This window comes from Eretmochelys imbricata, chromosome 11 (genome assembly GCF_965152235.1).
Source record: "Eretmochelys imbricata isolate rEreImb1 chromosome 11, rEreImb1.hap1, whole genome shotgun sequence".
Lineage (NCBI taxonomy): Eukaryota > Metazoa > Chordata > Testudines > Cheloniidae > Eretmochelys > Eretmochelys imbricata.
The window spans coordinates 77,044,368-77,054,054 of NC_135582.1; the positions used below are offsets into that span (position 1 = coordinate 77,044,368).

Genomic DNA, 9,687 nt, shown 5'->3' on the forward strand with positions numbered 1-9,687 from the left:
CCATGGTTAAGTAGGTGAGGGGAGGGGGGAAAGGTGTTACTTGTAGAGACCCAGAGATACAGGCATGAGGGACAGCTGGCTGCCTGGGGCCCATGCCCATGGAGTGTCCCAGAAGACAATGGCCATTCCAATTGCCTGGACATTTGGCACCACACAATAAATGACCATGGACGGCCCACCCTCCATGGGAAGCCAGCCAAGTGTGCCCAGCTGGAGGACAAAGGACTGGGCTGGGGTTCTAGGTGTGGGCTGCTGGAGGCAGGAGAGGAGCTTGTGGGCTCGGACGACAGAGGGGACAGAGGGCTCTGGGACTGACCCAGATGGACCTTTCCGTTCTCTGTGTTCACTAAGCACTGTCTGCGTTGTGTTCCAGACATGTCAAAAAACAGGGAGAGTCAATTATTTTTTATAAAGGTCCAAATTTCTTGGTCAAGGCATAGTCAAGGTCCAGACTTCAGAGAAAATAATAAAAAATAATAACAATCTTGATCATAATAAAATAATAAAAAGATTTCAGGATCTGCTCAAAAGCATCTGGTGGTCCAGATTTGGCCCACGGTCTGCCTGTTGACTGCCCCTGTAATAACCTCCCCTGCTTTTACAATGCTGGTTGAGAGTCACTCCAGGGTAAGAAAGTGGGGGTACATGGCTCCCTGGGGGCTTACAAGTCGCCCTTGGGTGTCCAACTCAGGTGGACTTGCTGACGTGAAGCAGGGGTGCTGAGGGCAAATTGGAACTATTAATTTAGGCTTAAATAGAGACTGGGAGTGGCTAAGTCATTATGCAAGGTAGCCTATTTCCTCTTGTTTTTTCCTCCCCCCCCACCCACCGCCCCCCCCAGATGTTCTGGTTTAACTTGGATTTAAACTTGGAGAGTGGTCAGTTTGGATGAGCTATTACCAGCAGGAGAGTGAGTCTGTGTGTGTATGGGGGTGGGTTTTTGGAGGGGGGTGAGGGAGTGAGAGAACCTGGATTTGTGCAGGAAATGGCCTAACTTCATTATCATGCACATTGTGTAAAGAGTTGTCACTTTGGATGGGCTATCACCAGCAGGAGAGTGAATTTGTGGGGGATGGAGGGTGAGAAAACCTGGATTTGTGCTGGAAATGGCCTAACCTGATGATTACTTTGGATAAGCTATTACCAGCAGGACAGTGGGGTGGGAGGAGGTATTGTTTCATATTCTCTGTGTATATATAAAGTCTGCTGCAGTTTCCACGGTATGCATCTGATGAAGTGAGCTGTAGCTCACGAAAGCTCATGCTCAAATAAATTGGTTAGTCTCTAAGGTGCCACAAGTACTCCTTTTCTTTTTGCGAATACAGACTAACACGGCTGTTACTCTGAAACCTACATGATGTTCATAGGTTATCAGCCACCCATAGCAGCCATTCATATTCCAGCGTGTTAAGCACAATAAGAATTGAGCTATGTTCAGAGGCAGACGGCTATCCCTGTTACTGGGAGGAACTCGCACATCATTCATTCTATCGTCTTCCATCCACATTCTAACTCGCTTAAATGTCTTAGGTAAGGCTTGTACCATCCCCGAAGATCACCAACCTCAGACTCTGGTAGACCAAACAAAGCCACTGAGTTTGAGTCATAGAACCATCACCCCAAAAGCCTTAATGCCAATCAGTGCAAATCTCAGAATTGATGATGGGGAGCACATGAGATCTTTCTCAGCCCACACAGTGCAGCGCATCACCCCTTTTAAAGCACTCGACGTAACAAAGCTGAGAGACGCTCACTGGACGATCACAGTATCCTGCTTATTTAAGAAGAGCACAATACAATAGACCACTCTAGTGCTGACAGAAAAGTCGCCTTCCTCAGCTGTTGCTCCAAGATGGCAATCTGCTGCTGTTCCTGCATGTGAGGAAGTTGGTGGGGCTCAAAAGGAGGGCAGCTCACAGCAAGAGAAATGGCTGAGAAGAGCTAGGCAAGTCAGAGGCACTTGAGATTCATTGCAGGCCTGTGTGTTGCTCCCTTGGCAGCACACCCATAAGGGTGCGGGGAGAACCATGGAAACTCAGCCAGCTCTCACTTGCCAGGCAGCTGGGAATTGGTTACATTTTTAATGGAGAAGTAAAATCTGAGCAAATGTATACATGGAACCAAAGAAAAATAAGATCTTTTGGGTGATACCTGAAGTCCTGCCTGAAAAGGTTCAGGCAGACATGGCTGGTTTGGATTTTGCCTATTAGTACATTTAAACCAGGGGTTCTCCGAACACATTTTTTGGTGGCCTCGAACTGTGACCCACCAATTCTTGCTGGTGGCCGCACTGACACTTTTCCCTAAAATACGTAACTGTAGGAAAACAAATAAATATGCACATACGCGTGTCCAAATCCTTGTAATTTATTTATGTAGGGTTTTTTCAGACTCACAAATAATATGAAAAATTATATTTGTATGTTGAATATTGCTTTTCGCAGCACACTCAGTAGCTAGCTGGGAGTTTGTGAAAAGTGATATTAACAAACATACAAGTATCACTTTTCACAGCCTCCCAGGTAGCTAGTCAGTGTGCTGTGAAAACTGATACTTGCATGTTTCTTTGTTTCGCTTTTCTCAGCAAGCCCCAGGTTTGGAGAGGGAGGCAGCAGGGGTCTGGGGCAACGGGGGGGATAGAGGTGGAACCAGGGAAGGCAGTGGGGGCTGGGGGCGATAAATGGGGGTTCGGGGAGGCGTCGGGGAGAATGGTGAGCCCTGCTCCCATATGGCTGGAGCTGGGAGGCAGCACCCCCAGGGTCCAGAGCGAGCGGCTGGAGCCCAGGGTTGGTGGCGGCTGCTGCTGAGCAGCTGGAGGTGTGGATCAACACCCACCACCCTGGGGCTGGGGCTGGGGCTGGGGTTAGGGAGTGGGGTGAGGGCTGGGGGTCGGTGCCAGAGCCCGGAGCCAGCACTTGCTGCTGCACAGCCGGGGTTAGCGCCCAGGGCCAAGGTCACGTGGCCGGAGCCTGGGTCAGAGGCCGGGGCTCGAGCCGTGCAGCTGAAGCCCTGCGGCCAGGTTCTCACCCAGGGCTGAAGCCCAAGCCCCAACGTGCCCTGCCCACCCCACAGGTGAGTCAAGAACTCACCTGGCTCCTGCAGCATTGTGCCCCACCTGTCTCCAGAGGCGGTGCATGGTGGCTCATGCAGGAGCACCAGGGAGGGAAGGGGAGAGGCTGATGCTTTGGCCTCTCCACCACTGCCCAGGAGGCTGTTAGGCCTGCACAAAAAGCCCCTGGTGGCCGCATGCGAGAAATGCTGAGTTAAACTCACTTCCATGCTCTCAAAACCTTTGCCATTGTACCTCCTAACTGCTGGTTGCTCAGGTCAGAGTGTACTTAAGAGTTAAGTGAAGCGCTGCTGTAAGAATAAGCTTCGTGTCCTTTAAAGGAAACCAAGACAGAAAAAAATACTGATGATTTTTAATATTTTTTCTTTATCTAAAACAATTAATGAAACAATATAGAAAATTCTATTAAACACACCTTTTGCATTTTACAGATTTGTAGTATGCAAAATTTGATTTTATGTAGTGCCCATCCCCATATATATTCCAGATTAGTATAAACCAAGACATGATTTCCCTGGTAACTGGGACCAGTTTTTATTCTGTCTCCTCAAATTTAAAAGTTCATTTGTATGTAGGCTTCAGAAAGAGTTCCTTTCTCATTTCTAAACACACAACTCGGGTTTTCTTTTCTGGATTTCTCGGCCTCAAATACAAGGAGGTGGGTCTGCAGGGTTGCTTCTGGACCAGTCTGAATGAGGGATGGTTTATTCTGCTGTTTAAAAAAACAAAATTATTTCTAGTGTTACAGGAATAAAAGACAGAGAAGTCTGGTTTATAAAGCTGGATCTCTGCATCCCTCTCCCAAAAGGACTGCATGATCAGGCTCAAGGGAGTATTCAGAAATAAATTGTTTATCATCCCTTTAATCGAGTTATACCAAAGCAAGAGTTAGACAGTGGTTGGGCAATCACCATACAGTTAAATGGAGTAAATATTAATTAGAATGTTACTGCCAATAAAGACAGGTGACTCAGTAGTAAAGCTTTGATAATTAGGGGAGGCAACATTGTCTAGTAATAACTGGCTGAACGAAGAGAGGTCCTACACTCAACAGTCACTCCCATGTTGGAGGAATCTCAACTACAAAGCTGAACAATCATCTTCCCAAAATAATTTTAAAATGGTGACACCCCCAATGACTTATCTGTCAGACAGAAAGAAAAGAAAGAATGGTGGGGAGAAAAGGGGACCCTGGTCTGGGGAGAGGAGGCATACAGAAGTTCTGTGTGGTAGGGGAAGGTCGGAGGGCACACAGAGCCCCAGCCTGGGGGAGATGAAGAAACATGGGACAGAGCCTGTGACATGAAAGAGGGGTGAGCAGATGCAGGGAATCTGTGAAACAGAGAGGATGGGAGGGTGGCACATGGGGCGGAGGGGAATGGAGGGCAGCCAGGAGCCCTCAGTGTGTGCAATGAGTACAGCCTACAGAAGCATCGAAGTGTGAGAGGGCCAAGTTCATAGTACTTTGCATGTCTAAAATGACTTTTATCACTGTCCCAAAGACCTTTAAAAATGCAGATTATTTCTTCCCATTTACAAATAAACTCTCTTGCCATGGTTTTCTGGAGAGAGCTGCAGAGTCAGAGTATTAGCTCTGTTTCTGGCTCATGACCAAAACAGATAATCTGTCAACATTTGCTTTACGTGCATGTAGCATTCAGGGGTGGGGTTCTGGGAAGGGGTCAGGAGTGATGCTTATATGCCTAAATCGTCCAGGAGGAGATTTTGGAAGTAAAAGATGTCTGACAGAGGCAGGGTTCGGTATGAACCTAGCTCTCAGGTGAAGCCTGGCCCCTTCTTGGTGGCTGTAGAGCATTCTTTCTGAAAAGACCTAGTCTTGCACTGCAAAGGTGTGGGGTAGCATTTCAGGAGCACTGACAGGGGATGCATACTTCCTACTGCCAAGGAGCTCAGCTGCACAGGGCTCACTGCACACCACTATACAGCGGAGATCTGGAACTTGATCAGTGGATCCTTTGTGTTCTCTTAAATAGTAGGGATGAATATTCCCTCCACTGCGAGAATTACTGGGTAAAATCATATTGTTGGTGTAATGCAGGAGGTCAGATTAAAAAACTCACATTAGTCCTGTCCATGGAATCACAGAACTGGAAGGACCGTCCTAGTCCCGTTCCCAGCACTCCGCCCTGAGGAGCAGCCCATAACGGCTTGGGCAAAGTTACCAACAACCTCCATTCCCCAGGTCTCCGTAATTCTCCTGTATTATCTAGACCAGGGGCTGTCAACAGGCGAACCACGGGCCAAATCCGGGTTGCCAGACGCTTTTGAACGGACCCCGCAAACTTTTTATTTACATGTTATCATTATTATTATTTTTTAAATGATTTTCTCTGCAGTCTGGCCCCGACTGTACATTGATGAAGAATTTGGACCTTGACAAAAAATAATTGACTACCCCTCATCTAGACCATCCCTGAGCGGTGACTGTCGATCCTGCTAAGAACCTACAATGACAGAGATTCCACAACCTCCCTAGGTAATTTGTTCCAGTGCTTAACTATGCTGGCAGGAAGTTTTTCCTGACGTCCAACCTAAACCTCCCTCGCTGCAATTTCAGCCCATTCCTTCTTGTCCTCTCCTCAGAGATTCACAAGAACAATTTTTCTCCCTCCTCCTTCTAACAACCTTTTATGTACTTGAAAACTGTTCTCATGTCCCCTCTCAGTCTTCTCTTCTCCAGACTAAACAAACCCAGTTCTTTCAACCTTTTCTCGTAGATCATGTTTTCTAGACCAGCGGTTCTCAACAGGGGGTTCGTGGCCCACTGGGGGTCCTTGAACCCTTTCAGGGGGGCCGCAGGGCCCCATGGCTAAAATCCAAAGCCCGAACCCCAGCACCTCCCGCAGGGCTGAAGCCGGGAGCAGCAGGGCTGAATTCTGGAGCCCCGAGCCCCGGTGCTCCCCAAGGGACAGAAGCCCTGAGCCCATGGGCAGAGTTGGGGTTACACAGGGGTGTTACACCCCCCCCAAACTACAGTGCAAGAGCAGGGCAGTCCTGGGGTAGCTCCACACCCCCCCTCCACCACCTCCTCTCTCCACCCCCTGGCTAGGTCGGAGGTGGGAAGCCAGAGTCCGGCAGCGTGGGACAGCTGCTGCTCTGACTGGTGCCATGGAGCAGGCAGCCGCAGCGTTGCCTCGTCTCCTGCTGCTGCAGGGGGTTGAAGCTGCTCCCCTTTGCTCATGCAGCTGGTAAGAGCTGCCTGGGCGGGGGGACCCGGCTGCTTTGTGGCTGGCAGAGCCCTCAGGGTACAGGGAGCGCAGGGGAGCCCTGAGAGCACACAGCCCCTAGCTACCTCCTCCTTGGACCCTGAGCTACCCTCTGCCCACACACAGCCCCTAGCTACCTCCTCCCTGCACCCTGAGCTACCCCCCTGCACACAGCCCCTAGCTATCCCTATCCCTGCACCTCAAACTTTTTGAGCTCAGCCCCCCCACCTTTGAGTTATAATTTTTGGTTGTAGGCCCCCCAAGTCCAGACAGGCGGGTGGCCTGCTGAGGTGAGTCAGGGAGTGGATGTAGCATACCCTTCCCAGACCCCGATGTCGGAGCTGGCTTGAGCCTCACTGGCCCCTGCCAACCCAAAACAGAAGTCAAACTATACCTATGCAAACTTGTTTTCCCCCCTTTCCACAGCCCAGAGCCTCCCCCTCCCACACTGGGCCCTGGAGATTTTAATGGCTTGTTGTGGGTGGCCTCAGAAAGAAAAAGGTTGGGAACCCCTGTTCTAGACCTTTAATCATTTTTGTTACTCTCCTCTGGACCTTCTCCAATTTGTCCACATCCTTCCCGAAATGTGGTGCCCCGACTTAGACACAATACTTTAGCTAAGGCCACATCAGCATGGAGTAGAGCAGAAGAATTACGTCTTGTATCTTGCTTACAACACTCCTGCTAATCCTGCCCAGGATCAGGTTTGCTTTTTTTGCAAGTGTTACACTGTTGACTCATATTTAGCTTGTGGTCCACTATGACCCCCAGATCCCCTTCCGCAGTACTCCTTCTTAGGCTGTCATGTCCTGCTCTGTATGTGTGCAGCTGATTGTTCTGTCCTAAGGGGAGTACTTTGCATTTGTCCTTATTGAATTTCAGCCTGTGAACTTCAGACCATTTCTCCAGTTTGTGCAGATCATTTTGAATTTTAATCCTATCCTCCAGAGCACTTGCAACCCCTCCCATCTTGGTATCATCCGCAAACTTTATCAGTAAAAAGAAAAGGAGGACTTGTGGCACCTTAGAGACTAACCAATTTATTTGAGCATAAGCTTTCGTGACCTACAGCTCACTTCATCAGATGCATACTGTGGAAAGTACACAAGATCTTTTTATACACACAAAGCATGAAAAAATGGGTGTTTACCACTACAAAAGGTTTTCTCTCCCCCCACCCCACTCTCCTGCTGGTAATAGCTTATCTAAAGTGATCACTCTCCTTACAATGTGTATGATAATCAAGGTGGGCCATTTCCAGCACAAATCCAGGGTTTAACAAGAAAGTCTGAGGAAGGGGGGGAGGTAGGAAAAAACAAGGGGAAATAGGTTACCTTGCAGAATGACTTAGCCACTCCCAGTCTCTATTCAAGCCTAAGTTAATTGTATCCAATTTGCAAATGAATTCCAGTTCAACAGTCTCTCGCTGGAGTCTGGATTTGAAGTTTTTTTGTTGTAATATCGCAACTTTCATGTCTGTAATCGCGTGACCAGAGAGATTGAAGTGTTCTCCAACTGGTTTATGAATGTTATAATTCTTGACATCTGATTTGGGTCCATATATTCTTTTACGTAGAGGCTGTCCAGTTTGGCCAATGCACATGGCAGAGGGGCATTGCTGGCACATGATGGCATATATCACATTGGTGGATGTGCAGGTGAACGAGCCTCTGATAGTGTGGCTGATGTGATTAGGCCGTGTGATGGTTTCCCCTGAATAGATATGTGGGCACAGTTGGCAACGGGCTTTGTTGCAAGGATAGGTTCCTGGGTTAGTGGTTCTGTTGTGTGGTGTGTGGTTGCTGGTGAGTATTTGCTTCAGGTTGGGGGGCTGTCTGTAGGCAAGGACTGGCCTGTCTCCCAAGATTTGTGAGAGTGTTGGGTCATCTTTCAGGATAGGTTGTAGATCCTTAATAATGCATTGGAGGGGTTTTAGTTGGGGGCTGAAGGTGACGGCTAGTGGCGTTCTGTTATTTTCTTTGTTAGGCCTGTCCTGTAGTAGGTGACTTTTGGGTACTCTTCTGGCTCTGTCAATCTGTTTCTTCACTTCCGCAGGTGGGTACTGTAGTTGTAAGAAGGCTTGATAGAGATCTTGTAGGTGTTTGTCTCTGTCTGAGGGGTTGGAGCAAATGCGGTTGTATCGCAGAGCTTGGCTGTAGACGATGGATCGTGTGGTGTGGTCAGGGTGAAAGCTGGAGGCATGTAGGTAGGAATAGCGGTCAGTAGGTTTCCGGTATAGGGAGGTGTTTATGTGACCATCGTTTATTAGCACTGTAGTGTCCAGGAAGTGGATCTTAATCGTGTCTCTGCTAAGGCTGCGTCTACACTCCCCGTTGTGTCGGTAGAACGTATGTGGCTCGGGGTGTGAATAAGCCACCCCCCGAGTGACACAAGTTACACGGACCTAAGCGCCGGTGTGGACAGTGCTATGGTGCTGGGAGAGCTTCTCCTGCCAACATGGCTACGGCTGCTCGTTGAGGGTGGAGAGCTCCCTCCCGTCGGCTTCCAGCCGCTCCAGTAGAGACTGCCGCTGGGGGCCACGTCACTCACAGCTGTGAGGGCCGAGCGGTTAAGGCGTTGGACTCGAAATCCATTCGGGTTTCCCTGCGCAGGTTCAAATCCTGCTCACAGCAAGGCCTGTGTTTTAGCCACACTTGCTCACCAGGGCAATACATCTCCACCGACCCTGAGACGCTCTCCATACACTCCCCACCCCAGGTAAACCCTGTTCTGCTCCTTTCATGGGGATGCCTGGGATGGTGCCTCATGCTGTGTCCCTGCGGTCTCAGCTCCCGAGGCCTCTGCCCCTCACCCAGGACCCCCCGGCTCAGCCCCACCCCTGGGTGCTGCTCCTCTCCAGAGCGTGGAAGCAGCTGAGCACGGGCAGCCCGTACAAGAGGCCACGGGAGACTGAGCCTCACCCAAAAGGCCGTCCATGTGGGGCGGAAACGCTGGGGATGTGGGGCGGGTCTCCCATCCGGAGGCCATTGGGCCCGTGGTCATCTTTCGAGCGCTGGAAGCGAAGCTCCAGAGAAGTGGGGGCCCCACCTACACCCCGCTCCCCTCTGCCTCTTAACCCGATGCCCTGCTCTTGCTCTGCCTCTTCCCATCCCCCCTCCGCCTCTTCCCCCAAAACCTGCGCCCCATCCCCCTCGGCCTTTTCCCCCGCGGCTCCGTCTTCTCGTGCCTCTTCCTGTCCTGCTCCACCTCCTTCCCCAAGGACCCCACTGCCCCCCGCTCACCGAAGACAGAGAAAAGGGATGGGTGCCTGGCCCCATGGCCCCCCGGTAGCCCCCCTTCGGGGAAAGGGGCGGAGAGGAGCAAGCAGGGGGTGAGTGGAGTCTTGGGGGAAGAGGCGGAGAGGAGCGAGGGGCAGGTAGGGGGACCTCG

General features: G+C 50.3%; 1 non-coding gene across 1 annotated transcript; it reads left to right on the forward strand.

The window, feature by feature from the left end:
- Positions 1 to 8,848: 8,848 nt before the first annotated feature.
- On the forward strand, positions 8,849 to 8,930 carry TRNAS-CGA (transfer RNA serine (anticodon CGA)). The gene has a single exon. It is a non-coding gene; the product is annotated as a tRNA-Ser (tRNA).
- Positions 8,931 to 9,687: the final 757 nt, after the last annotated feature.